Raw genomic sequence first — 20,341 nt, forward strand, 5'->3', positions numbered from 1 at the left:
GCGTTTGTACATAAAAAAAAAGAATTAAACTGGCAAAAGCATGTTTGTTGCGTCGTCAAAGATTCAGAGAGAGGCATCAGATTTCCCAAGGGCCGCCCGAACCACGCAATGAGTAACCGAGAACCGGTTGTACTGAACGATCTGAATCAGGTTGGTGGCGGTGCAGGGGTGAATAGAGACCCCTTAGTTTTCCTGGAGCGTATACGTAGTTATGACAGGTCTTATAATAATTTTAGAGCAACAGAGCACCATGAAGAATTTCGTTTTGTTAATCTCGACAGAATAACCTCGTATGTACAGGCTATAGACGCTGTGCATGGTGCAGTCCAGAGAATATTGGATTAACTTTCTCCAAACATCGGGGCGAATGATTTTGTACAGCTGCGTTTGACTGCGGGTGGTTTTAACAAACCCTTGTTCTCACGCAGGAGACACCCCGGAGAATTAAATGCTGCCGATTTTTTAAGCCACATCTCGGACCTCTTACAGAGCCACACAGAGGTTCTCACCGATGACAGCCACCGCTTAGTGGTGACGATGGTTAGGAATATGCAGGGGGGTGCCCGCCGAAGATTTAAATCCGTTCTGTACAGCCGGGTAATTGCTCAGAAAAAAGCGCACCTTATCGACTTACATTACACGGGCGGTAATCTGTGTTTCGCCGGGTGTGTGTATGGTTTGTTGAATGAGGGTTGTACCGATGGGGAAATGTTACAGGGCGCTAAACGAATGCACAAAGAGTTGGGTTTTCCAGAGAATCGGAAAATTAGTTTGTCAGACATTACCGCTTTTGAAAAACATTTAAAGGTGGTCATTAAAATTTTGTACCACGACCACGGTGATTGGAAATATTTTATAACGGGGCCCACACCACCAAATTTCTAAAATACTTTTTGTTCTACTGCATGAAGAGCATTTTTATGGTGTTTTAAATATTAAAGCTTTTGTGCTCACCTTGAACACCTTGAAAGGGAACATACCGTTATCTGCTTAGCAGTTTGGGACCCTGAAGAGAAAGCATTAGCTTTTAAAGACTGAGTCAAAAGGGTCTTTCTCCTAAAAGAAAGACTCTTGGTGAACCAGTCCGGCAGTTTTATTGGGACACTGTTGAGTATTGCGGTACCATTGATTATGGGGCTTCTACAACACCGATAATGGAGCACGCTGAAAAAAATGTACCTTGTACCTCAGAAACAACTCGATCGACTCCGAGAGCGGTCCGGCAACGAAAGCGATGTGAGAAAAATAACAACCCGCAGGTTGGATGACTAAATGAGAGACTTTTTTCAGAACTCGCATCTGCCTGAATATGAAAAAGTGAGATTATATAATCGGGTGTTACAACGGTATTTGACATTAGTACGCCAGGAGTTTTCTGAAAAGGGGATTTTAACTGTTGTACTACCCGAAAATGCACCCGCCGATCTATCACACGCATCACCACAACAGTCGTCATCGACCGACGCTGACTTTGGGTATATTTTAGACAGCGCGTCTCAGTGGTTCCAGAGAAATGCCGAGATATTGTTAAGGACTATGGCACGCAATAAACTGTTAATAGCCTGGAATTAAAAAGGAAAATTTGTGTACAAGGGGGCACCCGTTGAGGGGGCACCCGTTGAGGGCTCTCACATGATTGATCTTGTCAGGGCTCTCACACAACAGCAATCGGTTGCGGCTGGTAAGAAGCTAAAAGGTTGGGATGTGTTCACGGGGGCAATGGCCGAAATCAACGTACCAGGCACCTTGCTAGCCAACGCTGGTAACCGAGAGCTATTTGAAAAACTCAAGTCTGCCCCACTGTGGTGTGCAGCGTCTGTCAAAACTTTAAAACCCATGTCCTGCCCCCTTTTCAACCAATGGTGTTGTTATAGGGCGGATGTCCCGCCTTCCCCCACCGAGCAGTAGTGTTATAGAGAGGTTTAACCGAACTATTAAAACAAAAATGTGGAGGTACCTGACACACAAAAACACCTTTCGATATATCGATCTGTCTGATCTTATTTACTTTTATAATCATAGTTACCACATGACTATTAAACGAACCCCGGCTTCTGTTACGACCAATAACTCCCTTGAAATGTGGAGAACCGTCTATGGCGAACACTTTAAGTGAAAACCGTCAAAGTTTTCATTTAACGTGGGTGATCGTGTGCGGGTGTCCAAAATAAAAGGGAATGTTTGAGAAGGGGTATGAACAGACCTTCACAGATGAAATTTTCATTGTCAAAGAGCGGACCCCGGCTCTAAGACCCTATTACAAACTGCAGGACTACACAGGCGATGACATTAAGGGCTCCTTCTACGCAGAAGAGCTACAGAAGATAAACCCCAATTCTGAGAGCGTCTATCACATCCAAAAGATTAAAGCAGCCAGGGGGCGTGAAAAAAAACAAACAGATTTTGGTAAAGTGGCGCAGATAGAGCGATAAATTCAATAGTTGGGTAAAGGCTTCCGAGGTCAAAGAAATATAGAGGTGCTGAAAAATGAACCCCAATGTCTTCTATGTTACGCTGGCCAGTAATTCATCCTCAAAGATGTTTCCAAAGAACACCAGCACGTGCTTCACAGACCATCTGGCAAAGCCGATTGACCTGGGCAGGAGCTGGGAAGTGGGTCTGGTCGAGCTGCACTATCCGCATACGCTAAACATGTTTGATCAAGATGAAGATTTTCTGTTCATCAGCGATGAGACTATATGGACACATACCTTACCTAGAGGGTACTACTGCAACATCGATCAGCTCATGCATGAAATGAAACGTGCTGTGGAAAAATCCAAGTTTTAATATTTCTGTTAAACCTCTCTATCACTCTAACCTTCACATCACTGGCCATAATGAAGTGTTCAATATTGTCACATTTCAGAAATTTTTGGAAGGTCCTGTTAAGAAATTCGTTTCCCTTGTCAGCTTGTAGCTTTTTAGGAGTACGACCCTCTTGAAATATATTTCTGAAAGCGCTTGTCACACCCCCTCCAGACTTTTCAGTGGCACGGCCCAGGCATATTTAGACAACATGTCTATACGTGATGAGATGTAACAGAAACCATCGTTGAACTCACTGTAGTCTCTCATGTTCACCAAGTCAGCCTGCCACTGCCGGTCCATTTCAGGTACCAGCGTCCTGTTTCTCTTAAAGCTCACACGTGCCGGACAACTAGTCTGACACCCGTCACGGCCCTCAACAGACTCCCCACGCTGCCGTAACTCCCCGCTTCCTTAGGGTTATAATAGAGCGCGCTCAACCCCGCTGCAGACATGATCGCCTTCCAACCCTCGTCGCTAATACGTGCTTTCAAACACTGATTTATAAATCGAGGGGAATGCGGTGGCACAAGGTATTTGGACCTTGAGGCTCAAGACTGCTCGGTGGGGGAAGGCGGGACATCCTCCCTCCACGGCCTCCCATTGGCTGAAAAAGGGGGCATGGTACCTGTCAAAAAGTTTGACGAAAGAAGTCGCTTTATACTACTTACAGGTCTTACTTAATATTATTTTGATTAAAAATAGTATTTTAATAAGCAATAAATGGCACATAAAATAGTTTGAAGGTGAAGATCACGTAAAATCAACTACAAATGTGGGAACTTAAAATTTGTAAGATTATAAATTGCATGTAGCACATTAGCAACACTACTGTAATGCTAATATAACAATAGTGTAAGAAAATCCTGATCCAATTCCTTTCAAATGCTGATACAAAATGTGAATGACTTCAGAGTTTCAGAAGTGGGTATTGGGTCTCCTGATGGAGATCAGAGACGAACTGAGCTGTGTGGGAAGGTGTACAGAACCGTTGGACTCCCAGTTCCACATCAAGAGGCTGAGCACAATGGATGAGTTCTGTACACACGAGCGAGTCCTTGCTGCTGGTATGATATTACTGTATATTCTCTCTGTGGTGTAGAAAATATTCACTAGTATTCTAGGTTACAGATGGGTCAAAATTTGACAGCCTACATCTGATTAATAATTTCAGGGAAGAAACTCAGTTTAGTCAACTACTGGTGCATTCAGCACAGCACTTGCTCTTGCTCATGAGGGTGGCCGAGTGGTCTAAGCTGCCAGACTCAAAGACATGTGTCGTTCCAGCTGGCTTGGGTGTTCTGGTCTCTAAATGGAGGCGTGGGTTCAAATCCCACTCCTAACAGCTTCTGTTTTTACCTCTCTTGAATTGTTCCAGTGCTACAGTAGCTGACAGTGAATGACTGAAATATAAAAGCAGCAGAAGAAAGCAAGCAACTCAGTGCAATTTGTGAGTATTCTGCACTGTTAAAATGCACAGGTTTTCATACTTTTTGGAATTTTTGGTAGCTCAAGAAGTGACTCCTGTTTCATTTTCTATTCACCAACTCGATTTGCATTCCGCTCCTCACACCTCACAACAGAATAACAAACGGCTTCATGTGCCACAGCATTCCCCTGTAGATTCGGTTTGCACTATGAATTAGGCGACCCCGAATGAAATATTTTAGTGTTGGCTCAAATATGAGGAATTTCATGAACCCTCAAAAAGGAACTTGCAAAAAATGCCAGCAATTCAAAGCGTGTAGGCAGCATGAACAGACCAATTCTGCAATTTCTGTTATCGCGGGTGGTGCTTCCGAGTCGATGGCTCTGCATTAGAAATGAGAAGTGCTGATCTCTAAACACGTTCTTGCCATTACTGCTACTCCTGCTGCTACTCCTTCGTCCTCGAAAAAAGAAAAGACAGGCATGTTTTGAGTCTCAAAATGATCTTCTGGATCCACAAGAAACATGTAAATTTGATTGATTCCGCAGTATTTTGGATGTACTGTACTTATAACTTCCATCGAAGAGAGATTTCATCAGTTGCATGAAATTGAAACTTCCGACTTTTTGTCTGGTATTGAAAATATGTAAAAAAAAAACATAAACAATTTTCTAACGAACAACTCATGAATTATTGCCAGAATCTATATTTAGCGTTCGGTAGTGATAACACTGCTGATATTGATTGAGTAGAAATTTATGATGTATTGACAGCTTTATCTGAAGCGAGAAGTCCTAGAACACCATCTATGAAGTTTTACAATTCATACCAAGAAATGCCTTTTGTTTCCCATCCCAACTGCTGCTTTTGCATTACACATTATGTGAACATTACCAGTTTTGTTAGCTTCTGGGCTCGATTTTCCTAGACTGAAACTTATTACAAAATTCTTTAAGATGAACCATGTCCAAAAATTGTAAATCAGGACTAATTTTAATATCAAATGAAATTACTACAAAAGAAAAGGTTTAACTGAAATATGAATAAGACTATGCAAGCCTAAAAAGTAGAACAATTCAATTTATATAACTTATTTTTTAATTTTTTGAGAAATGGGCTCACACACCGGAAGACACTAACGTTTCTCTTTGTTAAGAGTATGTGAATAACAGTTTAACCCAAAATGTTTGTAATTGTGATTCTGTTAAAATTCAATAAATCGTCTATCAACAGTAAGAAATTATTAAGAAAGTAAGAAATTGTTTTATTTCATAAACTATAAGACAATGAAGAGAGTTTACTTCGCTTTTGTTCTTTTGACTTAAGCGTTCAGGATCCAAACCCATCTGCGGACGGTTGTGTTTCTTGAATTTTTTCTTCAGTTTTTTCTCGAGTTGTACCATGGATATTTTATATGATCAATACTTTACATGCTCTTTTGCATTTTCCTTCACAGACAGAAAAAGTTCAAGGTGTTCATGTCACTGTGCTGCACATTAACTCTGGACCACCTGTAACAGTACAGGACACGCAGTGAGGAATTCGTGCAGCTTTCAGCTCAGTGCAGAGTCCAGAGGGAGGACTCGCTCGCTGAATGATCTCTCAGGAAATCCCGGGTGAGATTCAAAAGGTAAACCTGGCTCTCTATGAACACGAGCAAAGAGTTCTCACTCAACAGAAGATTGCGATGTGAGTACAGTAATATAAAACACCTGAAGATGCCAGGGATTGAACCCCGGACCTGTGGAGCAGTAAGTGACTTGTAGCGCTGACATAAGAGATACTTACATAAAGTACTTCTACTGACCATATTACAAATCACAGGAAGTAAGGTCTTAAAACATTAGGCAGTAGTGGGATTTAAACCCACACGCCTGAGAAAGTGGAGCCTAAAATCCAGCATATTAGACCATTCAGCCACACTACCTCTGGCCCCTTCTCCTTTCCTCTCGTTGCTGAGTATAGGTGCCTTCATGCGATTGAGCCAGGTTTGAGTCCCAGCCAATGCATCTCCAAATCTTTTCAAATGAATCTGTGATCTTGTAGCACATCCTCTGAAACCAGCAATCAAAATTGGAAACGTCTTCTTCAACACTGAAAAGCTATATTTGGGCTAAGCAGTTGTACACAGGACAGCAGTACCATATGTGTTCTTGATTGATTCAGACTTGTTCTCAGTGGTTCTTGCTCACCAAATAACTTAAAAGCTGAGGAAGAATGCTATGAAAAATACTAATCAAAATACAAAATAATCATCATTATTAACCAGAAACAGTAGAAAAACTGGTCACAATTGTGATTATGTCGCTTCTCTGCTTCAGCAAGGTCAATAAAGGACTCTCTGAAAGTAGTAAAGCACTAAAGCACTGCAAAACTGAATTCAAAATCATATTAGGAATTCTGAGTGATGCCTGCTTACATGCAATCCAATACAAATGTTGTCTTTAAATAAGAATTCTCTATGTTTCCCTGCCTTTTCCCTGGAGTGAAACTATTGGATTGAAGGAATTCTCATGACAGGTTTACAAGGTGCCGCTGATATTTGGATAAATCTAAGAACTCGTGATTTTCATATACTTTAAATAAAGGCCATACGCACAGAATAAAATTACTGATGATTACTGATGATTTTTCCTGAGAGGAAGCACAGCTTATCTTTCCAAGACAGCTGATAAAGGCAAGCCAGTAGATACTCTAGCAGGACATGGAAAAACGTTCAGCTTTGTTATCAACAAATTCCCCATTTAGATCTGACATCTATGTATGCTTTGTGATTGCTTGAAGTGAAACCCACAATCTCTATTGAACGTAGACAAGTTATTTCTGATGGAGCGCTATGCGGAAAGACTTAATCAGCTCTACCCCTAAGGAAGACTCAACTTGAAAATGCAGAACATTTCACAGATAAAAGGAGCACAACCGACATTAAAATTGAGGGCGCACTGTGATTTGCACTGACTCAAAAGTGATCTTGGTAGACAAACTTTCCAGCTGAAGGTGGAAACAAGAATTTGTGTTGAGAAGAAGAAACACTTTTTTCTCCCTGCTTTGATGTTAAGCTGATAAAGTAGCTTTTAACACATTGCTCCATTTGATGGTTGTAACACAAAAACTCATAGCAGCAGTGGGATTCAAACCCACACCTCCAATGAGACTGGAGCCTTCATCCAGCACCTTAGACCACTCAGCCACACTACCCACTGTGCCCTGTTTCTTTGTCTCATTACTTGCCTGAAGGAAGCCGGGTGGCTTTTGCTTATGTCCGACAGTGACGTTATGAATATGGAACCGACTGCACCTGCTTTTTCTGAGATGCTTCCCCTCTCATGGCGAGATCTCGACTTCTTTAACACCTCTGGATAAAGTTCTTCTGTGGAGCAGGCTACAGACCTCTGGGTACAGCACCCTTGATGTCATTTTATTTCTACAGCAGCACGCATCCGGAATTTTCCGGAAACAACAAAATAGATTCAATATAAACAAGAGCACATATAACGTATTAATAGACTCGTGAGGGGCACATAAATAATACAATTACACTTTATGGAAAAAAAGATTAAACAAAGTAAATAAAAACCACAGGTCCACACAGCTTTCATGTTCCTACATTTCGAAAGTCTGTAAATATCCATTTACGTCTATTTAGAACTGTTCAAACGTAGAATTCTTTGCTGATTTAGGCGGTAAATTTCCTCAATTACAGGACAGCACAAACAGTTCTTAATGCAGAAATGAAAGCCTGTCTAAATTTTCCTTTCTGTTAAAGACATTGGGACACTGATTTTTCTCCTTTGGGGAGCTAAAGAAGACTAGAGGGTGTGGCACAGTGGTAGTGTAGATGATTCTAGCTCTGAAAGTTGTGAGTTCAAATTAGGTTGGGGTCAGCTAAGAGTTTTTCACCATCTGCTGGTGCTGAACCCAGACTTCTCACCATGTAGTTGAGTTCTTCTCAATATCTCAGCATCTCCAAAACATCATGTCCAACTTTAGAGACAGCTACATCAGACAATTAAAGTTTGAGACCACTTTGTTATTACAGGTTCTAGCAAACCTGAAAGCTAAGGAGTTTCAGGTCACTTTTTTAATTAAAAAAGTGTCTGAAGCCTCTAAATAAAATTAGCCTTTTTTAATTGTGTATTTAATTGTGCAAGCGCTCCTAGTTCATAAAGTTGTTTGTGTCCCTGCCTGTTACTCGGGAAACTGGGGTTTGATTACCGACGGGGAGACAGCTAGTGTTTTTACGATCAGATTCCAATCTTTAATAGTGTGCGTGAGAGTTTACGTAACTTTCCTTTTCTCACATTTTCTGACGACTATTCCGAAGGAGCGCCCTGTCAACACCTAATACTTTTTAAAAATCTGCCTGCATGTTTGATTATTTTTGTTTTATTTCAAAAAAGTTCAATATTGATCATAACTAAAGAAAATAATGATCAGAAACAGAAACAAAATGTTGAAGATTCGACTCGATCTTGAATCAGAGCTGGGTGACACGGGCTTCTGTTCTGATATGGTTGTACGAGAAACAGGAGGAATCTTATCTCTCCTATGGAGCATGAGCTGAATCAGGAATGAGACATTTCGTGTGTTTGTGCATATGTCAACGTGTGACCTACATCGTAAAACTAAAACTAAAACTAAATTAAAAACTAACATTAAGTTGTCAGAGACATTCATTTATATACAAACAAGAGACAGACAAAGCAATAATTCTACATTGATTTGTCCTGCACTGATCAGACTAATTGAAATTTTCTGATTCAGAGCCTGTGCAGCTCGTGCTAATACAACAACGCCAGTATTGAACCCTCAGCACCATACTGACTACTGAGCACAAGTTCAGCTGCTCCCCAGCTTTGTTACGCATGTTTTTTATTGCAAATGGAGCTGATCTCCAGACAGTACAGTGTTAATTAGTCAGCAGCCTCTACTAGTAATACATTGCCCCTGTCCAAATCTCTAAAGAGATATTTTTTTATTTTTTTATTTATATTTAAAGATATAATCTCTTTAAAAAAGACAAAGGGTTTGTGTGTCAATTGTTTCGATTAATTTCGAATGCAAAAAAAAGTAGTTTTCTTCCAAGAAATCACACATTTGTCGCATCCTCCATACTATACTTCTCTCTTGTAGTAGTAAAGCATTTTGATTTAAACTGAACAATATATTAAATGTTTCATTTATACACTTACGATTAACATAGGCAGCCTTGAACGGATTGCGGAAATCAAATATACAGATGGATTCAGAGTGTGCTTTCCAACTTTTGTGTAACATTTTCCTTTGATAGGGCGGAGTTGTTTTTAAAATCTGGATTAAATAAAAAGGAGTGACGTCAGTGTAAAACAGCTTTTCTTCATGGGGAACAACAGTTGTGTTCCATATTTCTAATTATTTTGGTTTCAAGATAGCAATTTAGTATGAAACATAACAGCCAGCTGGATAAATCTGTTACACGTCATTTACAATGGTCTTTCAACTAATAGCCCGTGCAGGGATCAAACCCCAACTGTTGGTACGAGTTGCGTAAGGCTCTGCAACATGCAGATGAGAAACTAACCTCTGCTTCTTCATTTTATACACAGTGAGCTATATATGCGGGCTTACTGCCCCCTGCGGGCTCTGTATTTGATTGCGGTACAAGACCGGCCATGGAGAAATGAAGTGAAGAGGGTGTGTTCATTAAAAGGCTCATAGCGTCCCTGGGAGGTCTCAAACCACCACCCTTTTGGTTAACAACCGAGCCACAAAGACTCATGTACAGCTTAACACTTCTCGGTCTCAGTGAAAGTGATACACTCTGTAAACTTTCTGGAGAATCATTTGTCAATTTCCCTACGGGATTAATAAAGTATTATCTATCTATCTTAAAGGAAAATCGCCAACAGTGGCCGATATCTATTGGAGTTTTTTTCATTCTATACTGCAATTTCTGAAAGGTACCCTGTGAAAATACGAGTTTTGACGAGAAGGGATGGACATATATGGTTAGCAGGCTTGGGGAACTGGACCTTATGGTGAAGGCTGCGGGCTCAGCATCAGCAGAACCTGGTCAGTATCGGTTGACTCCGATATACTTTGACAACTTCTGGATTTAGAGACATTTACCTTAGTGTCGGTATACTAAGTTGTTTTGGTAACGAGGAAGGAGGGACAAAGCAAATTGGCAGAATGTGTGCTTTTTTGTTGACTACAAGTCCTCACATGCCAGAGGGTCAATATAAAAAAAAAACATAACAGTAAAATCTCTTGTACTTCACGATTATGAGTGCCTGTTACACGTTGTCTCACACCTCAGTGTCAGAATTGTGAGACGAGTTTTTAATCAGGAGGGAGGGCCATAGCAATTCAGCAGAAATTGCATTCACCTTTTCCCAATGCATTCTCACATGCCATTTTCTCACATGCCATGCTCAGAGGGTCATATTTTTAAAATGGTACCATAAAATGTCCTGAAGTTCAGGATTTTGACAGTCTGTTATATTGTGTCTCACACCTTGATGTCAGAAATATTAGACGATTTTAAAATCAGGAGGGAGGGCCCTAGCAATATAGCAAACATTGCATTTACCATTTGACAATGTATTCTCTCATGCCATGTTCAGAGGGTCGTATTTAAAAAACGGTACAGTACAATGTCCTGAAGTTCAGGATTTTGATAGTCTTTTCCATTGTTTCTCACACATCTGTGTCAGAAGTTTTAGACATTTTTATAACCAGGAGGTAGGTTCACAGCAATAAGCAGAAAGTGCGATCACCCTCTGCTCATCCTCAGTTAACCATATATTCTCATATGCCATGTTCTAAATGTTCCATTTAAAACTGCTATATTAAAATTTCTTGCAAAATGCAAGAGTTTGAGACTTTTTATGATCAGAAGACAAGGTCGTGGAAAATATGCAGAAAGTGCCAGTGAATTTACGTTTTGCCTTTGTCTTATTTACCCGTGGTATAACATGCCAGATTGTTTTATTGTGTTTCTGAAATGTGTTTCATACAAAAATGCAATTTGGACAGTCTCTACTTACATATTCCCCTTTACTGAGGAAATGTACAGTAATACATCCGGATAAGTATTTTTAAAAATGACTGTAGAGAGCCATCTACAGGCGAAAGACGACATAACATCACAGCAGCAGCATTTAAGATGGAACGAAAAACGCAAAGCAGCAGCTGGCGAATAAGAAGCCAACTCAGCCTCGTTAATGCAATAGCATTAGGTGAGGTGGAAAAGTATTTCTTGCTCTGAATCTTAACATTTTTATAGGAGGTGTTCTAGGACTTCTTGCCTCAGAAAAAAAAACTGCCAGTTCATCACTTATTTCTACTCCATCAATAGCAGCGGTGTTATCAGTTCTGAGCCCTAAATGTAGGTCCTGTCATCATATAAAAAGTCGAAAGTATCGACTGCATTCAACTGATAAAATGTATCTTCTATGAGAGTTATATCTTTATCCAAAATACATCGGAAACATTTGCACATTTTTTTGGGGATCCTGAAGACTGAGACTCAAAACTTTTTTTTTCCCTTCTTTCCAGGAGGAAGGATTTTTCAGATGCAAACATTGTTCCAAAATTAATGTACTCTCCATTGATTTTCAAATCCTCAAATTCTTCATCTGAACATCGATATTGAAATATGATATCGTACAAATTGTGGTTTTCTTTTTAAAGCAAATTTTATGCTTTAAATTAAATAAATTGTATTTATTATGAATGTGCCTGAAATGTTTCAGTACTTTAGAGGGTTCTGCCATTTTAGATATTATGCTGTGCCTGTCTGATTTATCAAATGTGTCATTTAAATCTCCCGTCATTTCTATATAAGTCTGAAGGCCTTGCAATAATCCACTAATCCAAAAATGCCAAGTTTCCCACTGGTGATACATACAAGGAAATTAATGTACATTTCCCCCCCAAATCAACAAATTTAAAATCAAATACCTCCCTCATCTGCAGGTGGAGAGAATAACGTCAGAATAAATACAGGTTTAAAAGTCAGGAGCGTTGATAGTCCTATTTTAAAATGACACTAAAATGCTCACAATATATTAAAAAGCTCTGTAAAATGCAAAAATAATAAAAAAAATTATTAAAACAAGGTAAAAAGAATTAATACACAGTTATAAAGCTCAGGAATTATCAATGGGAAGTTACAATGGGTTGATTGTGTTTCATACGATTTAAAAACATAAAATGTTTGAAAAATATCCACTTACAATATGCTAAAAATGGCAAGAAAACATTAAAACAGGTGTGTAATTTTTTTAAAAAATAAATAAAACAAGTTAAAAATAAATACTAAATGCGTTTAAAATTCAGGAATGTAATTGGTCAGATCCTTACTATGAGTGATGCTGGTCAAAAAAATATTCAATTTAAAAACGGCAAGAGCTCGTATGAAAGTTCATAAGTATCTTTGTTATAACAGCTGCGCCAGAACTATTCAGATACATCAGAAAAGTACCTGAACTTGACTGGTTTATATTCAATTATGTGCATTGGAACGAAAGGGAGACTTAGATGGATTTTATTAGGGTTTTAGGAATCAGAACATTTATTTTTACACGTTTATGCCTACGAGCAGAAATAACTTCCTGCTTTCAGTGCTTTTTTTGTTTCTGCTTGTAACCTCGAACAGAGAAACCCAGTACTGACTCACAGAAACACCCCGGAGTTTCTGTGTTTCTGGGATTTAAGAGAGATGTACAGTATGCAGCGGTGTTACGAGTCTGGAAGGAGGAGACACGCATTCCGCACGGGGAGCGCAGAGCAATGAGCCGCACCTGCTGCGCGCCGAGTCCTGTCCTATATAACCGCTGAGCGCGGACACAGAGTCTCTAGCCAGTGTTGGAGATTTATGATTTTAACGATTTTTTTGCCTTTTGAGTAAAAACTGGGTTTTCTTCCTCTAGTTAAAGTTATTGACGTTGTGGTTGCTGTGCTAGACCGTCGGGAATAGCGCTTTTATTTTTATTTTTCTGTCAAGCAGTCTGCTGTGTACGTGAAATAAAGATAAGAGTGCTTTCTTGATACTTCACAAGAGTATACATAATTCACGAGCTGTATTTAAAAAAAATGAACTGGAAGAAAAGCAATAGGGCTGGAGTTCATAGACTGTGATGCAAATACAAGAGTAGGAGAAAAGGGTACTAGTTCAGGAGCACAACCTCCCCTGCCCATTCTCCCACCAGGGTCTGTTGTAACCCAGTGTGGAATTCAGCTCCTTACAGATCAGCTTTGGATCACTCAGCTGAGAAGCCCTGGAAATATGGGGCAAATACAGGAGATACCCACCAGACTAGAGGGAGAGTTTTTATTCCCAAGGGATGACTTGTTTTACATCATAAAGAAACAAAAACCTCTGTTCTGCTGCTCCAGGCTTGTTCCATTGGGAGCTCATGAACAGTAATTGGGGGTTGTTTCCACAAGGGGGGCTGGAGTAAGTTGATGTAAATTGTCCAGTCTTGTTGAGGGCAATAAAACTCATTAGATCTGATTTGACCAGTTAAAGTGAATTGTTCTGCTTTCTGTACAGAAGCCAGTGCTCTCTTCTCAATGTGTGGGTGAGTCTGTCAGTGATAGATCACTAGCAGTCTTGCCTAGCTGTTATATTTCATCTCCTGTGACCCCATCTTCCAAAGACAACAGTCCAGTCTAGCATGGAGTGTCCCAGACTGCTCTGTCAGTGACAGTGGGAGGTTTATCTTGTCTCTTGTTCAGCCAGAATGTGACAAATAGTGACCCCTTAATGGATGGGACTTTATCTTTATACCACTTGACAATGTTACAGGTGTTGGCGGGGGGGAATCCCCAGTGATCCCACAGTCTCACATAGACAATGGCCAGTCTACACAAACCTCCAGTCAACACAGCCCTGACCCCTGTTATGTCACCCAGGTCTTCACTGTGAGAAAATTATTTAGATTATTCAATGGAAGTATGGAATTAAAATAGTCAAGTCTTGATAAATAGAGTATATTGTCTATTTATTATACTTTTACATTGTGACAAAAACGAATTTCAAGTCCATCATGAGCACATGCAGCATATTGAAAACAGGTCTCTGCACTGCAAAGGAATCTCAGTTCACTTATAAAAACTTTAGCTAATAAACCTGAAATTTCATTTTTTTACTGCTTGTTCTTTAAGGTACTAACTCATTGACATTATGTAGATTAAAATAAGACTGTTCACAAAGAAAAAGCATTTATCACAAATGTATCATGCCAAATACACTCGAGTAATCAAGAGCAATTAAGAAAAAACAAAACCATCTTTTGAGGATGCCAGATAGAAATGTAAACACATACACTTGTATGTGGGGCCAATTTTACCAGAAACCAGTTAACCCACCAATGATCTTGGACTGATGTCTGAAAACCAGAGCAAATAGTACAATATTAAAGTACTACAGCTATTAGTAGAACAGATCTAGCTTATCAATATAATACTAATGTCTGAACTTCATTGAATGGTGACACTTCAATCTTTCATATTCAATATTTTTCACAAAATCAACAGCTGAGAACAGACCGTCATATACCTTTATCCAGTGGTTTTCAGAGCAGAGACATCCGTGTGGGCAAGAGTGCTTTCCCTGTGGTCCGCCACACTTCAGCTACCCACGTTCTGGCTGTGTTCTGTGTACTCATGGGAGCGTGGCCTGTATTGAATATCGGGCACTTTGTACAAATGAATAATGTGAGCATATTAATATGATTTGTAGTTCAGGTGGGTAGCTGCGTCAGCATGCGTAGGCTGCAAAGGAACAAGTAATAGGTTTATTCCATGCTGAAAAAAAGAAAGAGAACACAACGTTTCGGCCGTGGAGCCTTCTTCAGGTGTGCCCAAACCTCTTTTTTTTTCAGCATGGAATAAACCTATTACTTGTTCCTTAATATGATTTGTGTTGAAACCAAACATAGACAATCACTGTTAAAACTTGAATTCAACCTCCATTGTCCACTCTTGAAATGCTGACCACCCATCTTCTGGCTTCTAGATGCACGTTAATGGATATTTCTTGTCATCTTTTTTTCCCCCATATGCTCTTCTCTGCATCATTAAGTACTCTGGGTCATCTCATGTACCTAGTGGCATCCTGGCTGGTGGTGAATGGCAGGCAGCTGCTCTAAAAATAACATGCCTATTAGTATGATGTTGAAGACAAAACCAGAGCAAAACAACTTTTGCACTTTACAATTTATCACAAGCTTGTCATATTTACAGTCATCAACTGATTTAGGCTGCTGTTCCTGTGAAAAATGTCCTTTGTTTAAGAAAGATTCAATTTTAAATCTTTAGATTTTAAATATAAACCACTGACAATATGGTAATCACTTTTACAACTTTTAAGAAGTTGAAAGATAGCTCTACAACTATGTTGTCCTTAACCTATTCAGAAACTACCACGAAAATTGAAAGAAATTGTTCTCTAGACTCATCTTGTGGGCTCTGTTCTCGATGAATTGGAAAGGTGTCGTTCATGAAGTCCAGTACTCTGTTGATCTCACACTTACCAAGAGACTGCCCATCTAACACTACGGGAAACTCCAGTGCCTGGTCTGGGAATGCTGTGCTATTCAGATTCTGTCAATAAATTTCAAGAATGCTTCACCTTTTTGTTTACACTGTGACATTTCTTTGCAGTAACAATTGAGTGGGATAGTTATCTGCCTTCTATACTCTTCTGAAAATCATATATCTTTTGGGCAGTCCCATATCCCTTCTTTATATCCTTGCTGATGAGAATGAGAAATGCGATTTTCAAGACATTAACATGAATATCATTTTTACATTAATTCCAAGGTACAAGAAAATGAATATCTTCAAAATATGCACTTTAATATACTTACTAAGTTTCTTTTTTGGAAATGGTCAGTGAACCAACCACTCCAGAGCTTGTCCTTTTCCTTGAAATGATTTTCTGGAAATGCTATAATCAAAGAGGAGCTCTTCTCCCTCAATAATGTCCCTTTTTGTCAGAGACAGAATTATGACGGGCTGTTCGTTGATTATGAATGACTCTCTTACAGCCCTTACGTTGTCTTTTCTCTTTATCCATCTTAAGATTGCCTCCTTATCAGGGAGGCAGGCACAGTGTTCTTCATGAGCATCAATTCACGGTTTTTGTGCACGTTCATCTGAAAATAAGACATCTCATCTCTCCTTCTGTCATCTTTGCCATTAGGGCTTCAGCAGTTGCCTTTGTGACCTCGTCATGCTAATCACACACCACCTCTCCCTTCTGGAAACGCCTGGAAGTCACAACCTTCTTCCCCTTCACAGGATTGTCAGTGATGCTCAGGCCTCTCTTGGTTTGACGCTTTACCATCTTTGTAATTTGCTTGTCATTTGGTGGCAGTCCTGTGTTGGGCTTCCACTTCTCAAGCACTTCAGACACTGTTGATGCATTGGCTGACCAGCCTATCTTTTGAACATAGCGGGTTACCTGGCCTTCTTTGGTAACCTGATAATATGATGGTCTGGAAGGAAAACCACAATATAAATCCTCAGAATATATTCCAAACTTAGTGTTTGTTGTTGAAAATAATTGATTTGTAAACTGACCATTAATGGTCTGCAGTCTCACGTCCTCTGTTCTGATCTCGACCTGTCATAACAGTGTTGCCTGTGACTTCCAGTCAGTTTTAGATGTTCCTTCTTTTTGGGAAGCTGCCTGTCTAATGATGCTGGAAATGCCTGTATCAGCTGCTGGAAGCCTATAGCATCATCTGTCTTCGGACGTGTGAATCATGCAGCTGCTGTAGTGGACCTTGGCCTTGATCCAATGTTATAAAAATTTTAAATAAAATATCACAGGTCTGTGTAACACAATGTCAAAAAATAACTGAAGAGGTTTACTGTATTCAAACTTACTCCACAGCAGGTGTGCATTCTTGTCCAGAGTCTGATGATTGATTGCTTGACCTGACATTCAAAAAAAAAATGAATAATCGTTGTTTTGTGAGATACTTATTTTAAGATTGCGATGATGCTTACTAAACTCCTTCTCCTGCAAAGCCTTCAATTAATTTGATTGCTGAACAGATGTTGGCATGAGTCAGTATTCTATAATGTTTCTCTGCAGGCACATTGGAATGGGCTAAGTAATCCGCCACAAATGCTCTTCTGTGCATCGGTTAAATTTTTTGCTGCCATCTCAATTGCCCTCCTGGCTCGTAATGAATGGCAGGTGGCATCTACAAAACAAACAAGCAAGCATGTGTGAATGTTTCCAGCCCACAGAAATTAAAGTAATATTATTATGCTTACTTTTCATGCAGTCTTCTCAAATCGTTGGAAGGACTGTGAATTGTCTCTCCCGCAGATTAACTGAAAAACTTCTGTCTCCTTTCACAGCTGCTGACTTGGGCATTACAGCGTAGTTTAGTGAAGTAAAGGTGAAACATCTGATAAAACACAAATAAAATGCAATTAAGGTGCATTCCAGATTTTCTTAAATACTGTACATGATGGGGAACTATGCAGGTGGAGGTCTTTTGTTCTGTATTAACATGGATTTTAATTGGCTTTTATGGACATTGGCCGTGGTGTGAGGTTGCAAGTTCTGTGATGGACTGGTGTCACATTATGGGGGATACTGTGCTTTGCGCCCACTGCTTTCCAGGATGGTTCCAGTTCCACTACAACCCTGAATCAGGTGGAGGGGTATATTAATGTTCCTCTTCACTCAATGCAAAGGAAGTCAGCTGCTGTGGTGAGGTATTGTGCTAGTTAACAGCAGTTATTACCATTTTTTTGCCCACTTGTTGAAACAACACTTTCTTTGCATCCATTCCTCAACCTGTAATAGCAAGAAAATAAAAACTCTGGTTCTGGACTCTGCATCTGCCTATATCTGTGGGAGAAAGTAATGCTATCAACCTCTTTTTTTGTATTCAAATTAAAAGAAGTATAGTTGAATAATTTTAAAAATGAAAAGTACCTCTTTCTGGTAATCTCTTGGCGACATTCTTACTGTTTTTCTTCTGAATATCCTTTAGGATACTTTTGAAGTTGATGATGAGGTTAGCCAAGCTGGGATCATCTACTTTTACATTGATTGCATCCAGGATGTAGCACGGAAAACGGTTTATGTTCTTGATATAATTAGCAATGGTTTGGTGAGACAGTCCAGTGGTCTTCATTTGGTTACAATAATTGTGTTTTGGTTATGCCCTTTACAAAGTTTAAGGAATATTCAGATCAATCCATAAAGAGTCATAATGTTTATGGCTGACATTTCACATGGGTGAATTTTAAGCTAAGGGGTAAAAACATGTGCTATGGAAATACCACTGATCAATTGTAAATGCCTTTAAAAAACAAATACCTCCTGAGAGCAATCTGCCACTCGCAGATCCTTAGTAAGGTCCTATTTAAACGCAGCCAGGAGAGGAGCATCCAGGAAGTGCTATCTATCCAGTCCAGCCTGGGCCACTGTCTTCCTGAGAGCCTGCTGATGACTTTTAACTACTGGGGGCCAGTAGGAATATAAGATACACATTTAAACATTATATACCTGTAAGACAAACTAGAATAGAAGTATTCTGGACAGCAGCCTCTTACTCAGGGCATCTGGAACACGGGTTTATTATTTTAACATACCTTTACATAATGGTAAATTTAAAAGAGAAACAGAAGAACCCTTATAAATTATAAATATCTCACCTTGATGATTTGTCTTCAGGATTCCACATAAAACAGCCCGTAAAACAGCCCTGACTCTGCCAGTCTCACATCCTCACCAGACATGAGCTCTATGCTCTTGCAATCCCCGTCCTTCGGATGAGACGTAAAACTGAGGTCCTGACTCTCTGTGGTCATTAAAAATCCCAGGGCGTTTCTCGAAAAGAGTATTGCTGTAACCCTGGCGTCCTGGCCAAATTTCCCATTGGCCCTTACCAATCATGGTCTCCTAATAATCCCCATCTATGAATTGGCTCTGCTCTCCTCCCCACTGATAGCTGATGTGTGGTGAGCGTTCTGGCGCACTATGGCTGTCGTCGCATCATCCAGGTGGATGCTGCACATTGGTGGTGGAGGGGAGTCTGAATTACCTGTAAAGCGCTTTGAGTGGAGTGTCCAGAAAAGTGCTATATAAGTGTAAGCAATTATTATTAATTAATCCCCAACTTGCCCATTCCTCAGGTGATTCAACAAGTCCTTCCTGGCATGGAGTGAGACCTCACTGATCTCCTCTGCTGAGGCTCATTTCATACACCCCATCTTTAGGAGAAGAGGAAACTGGTCAAATGTCTTCAGGCAGGTCTTGCACACCAGAGGAATCCTCATGGGTCTCCTTTGAAAATAAATAACTTTTGTGTAAAGAAACAAATTAAGACTGTTTCAGTTTCTTAACTGAGGCTTAATTTTCTCTTCAATAGCTTCACCATATTGTTTATTGTATTTTCTTTATCAGAATTATACCTTGCTCTAAAATAATGACTTTATAAAACAACTAAACTCTAAACTTAGTCTTGGTTGCAGTCTTTTCAGTAGAAGCCATTGTAGACTTTAAGAACTGCTGTGATAATTTGATCTGCCCCAGTGTCCTTCCCTAACCCAGTATTGATAGCTTGTGTATGGGCCAACGTGTCCTTATGTAATTTCCTCCCATAATGTTTCTTTGATCAGTTGGAAGCAAGCATGAAAGCTTCCTCCCAGTGGGGAAGCTCAAGATCCTTTAGTTGTAATGACAGATTTTCCTCGTAGTGCTCTTCGAAGATCTGCAGTGTGGTATGAAGCCAATTTTTGGCATTGCTTACCAGCTTCAAATATGTGAGTTTGGCTGGCTTGGCAGGTTTTATGAGGTGCTTAAGTTCCTCGGTCTTCCGTCATAGGCTGGTGGGTGTTCTGTTCTCCCGTCCCAAAAAAATGCTGTTTTGTAAATGGTGAACTGTTTGGATCATTTTGTAGATGATCCTGGTTCCTTGTTGGAAGGTATCCTGTCTGTTTGACATGTTTGGTTTGTGGCCAACAGTATGCAGGGTGACCATACAGTAGCGTGGGTTGTCAACTCTAGCACGGAAGAACAAAAGCTGGGAGAGAGGAGGAGGCAGGAGCAGTAGAGAGACAGAGGCCAGTTGGAGTCCAAGA

This window comes from Lepisosteus platostomus, chromosome 5, assembly GCF_059453375.1.
Source record: "Lepisosteus platostomus isolate fLepPlt1 chromosome 5, fLepPlt1.hap1, whole genome shotgun sequence".
Classification (NCBI taxonomy): Eukaryota; Metazoa; Chordata; class Actinopteri; order Semionotiformes; family Lepisosteidae; genus Lepisosteus; species Lepisosteus platostomus.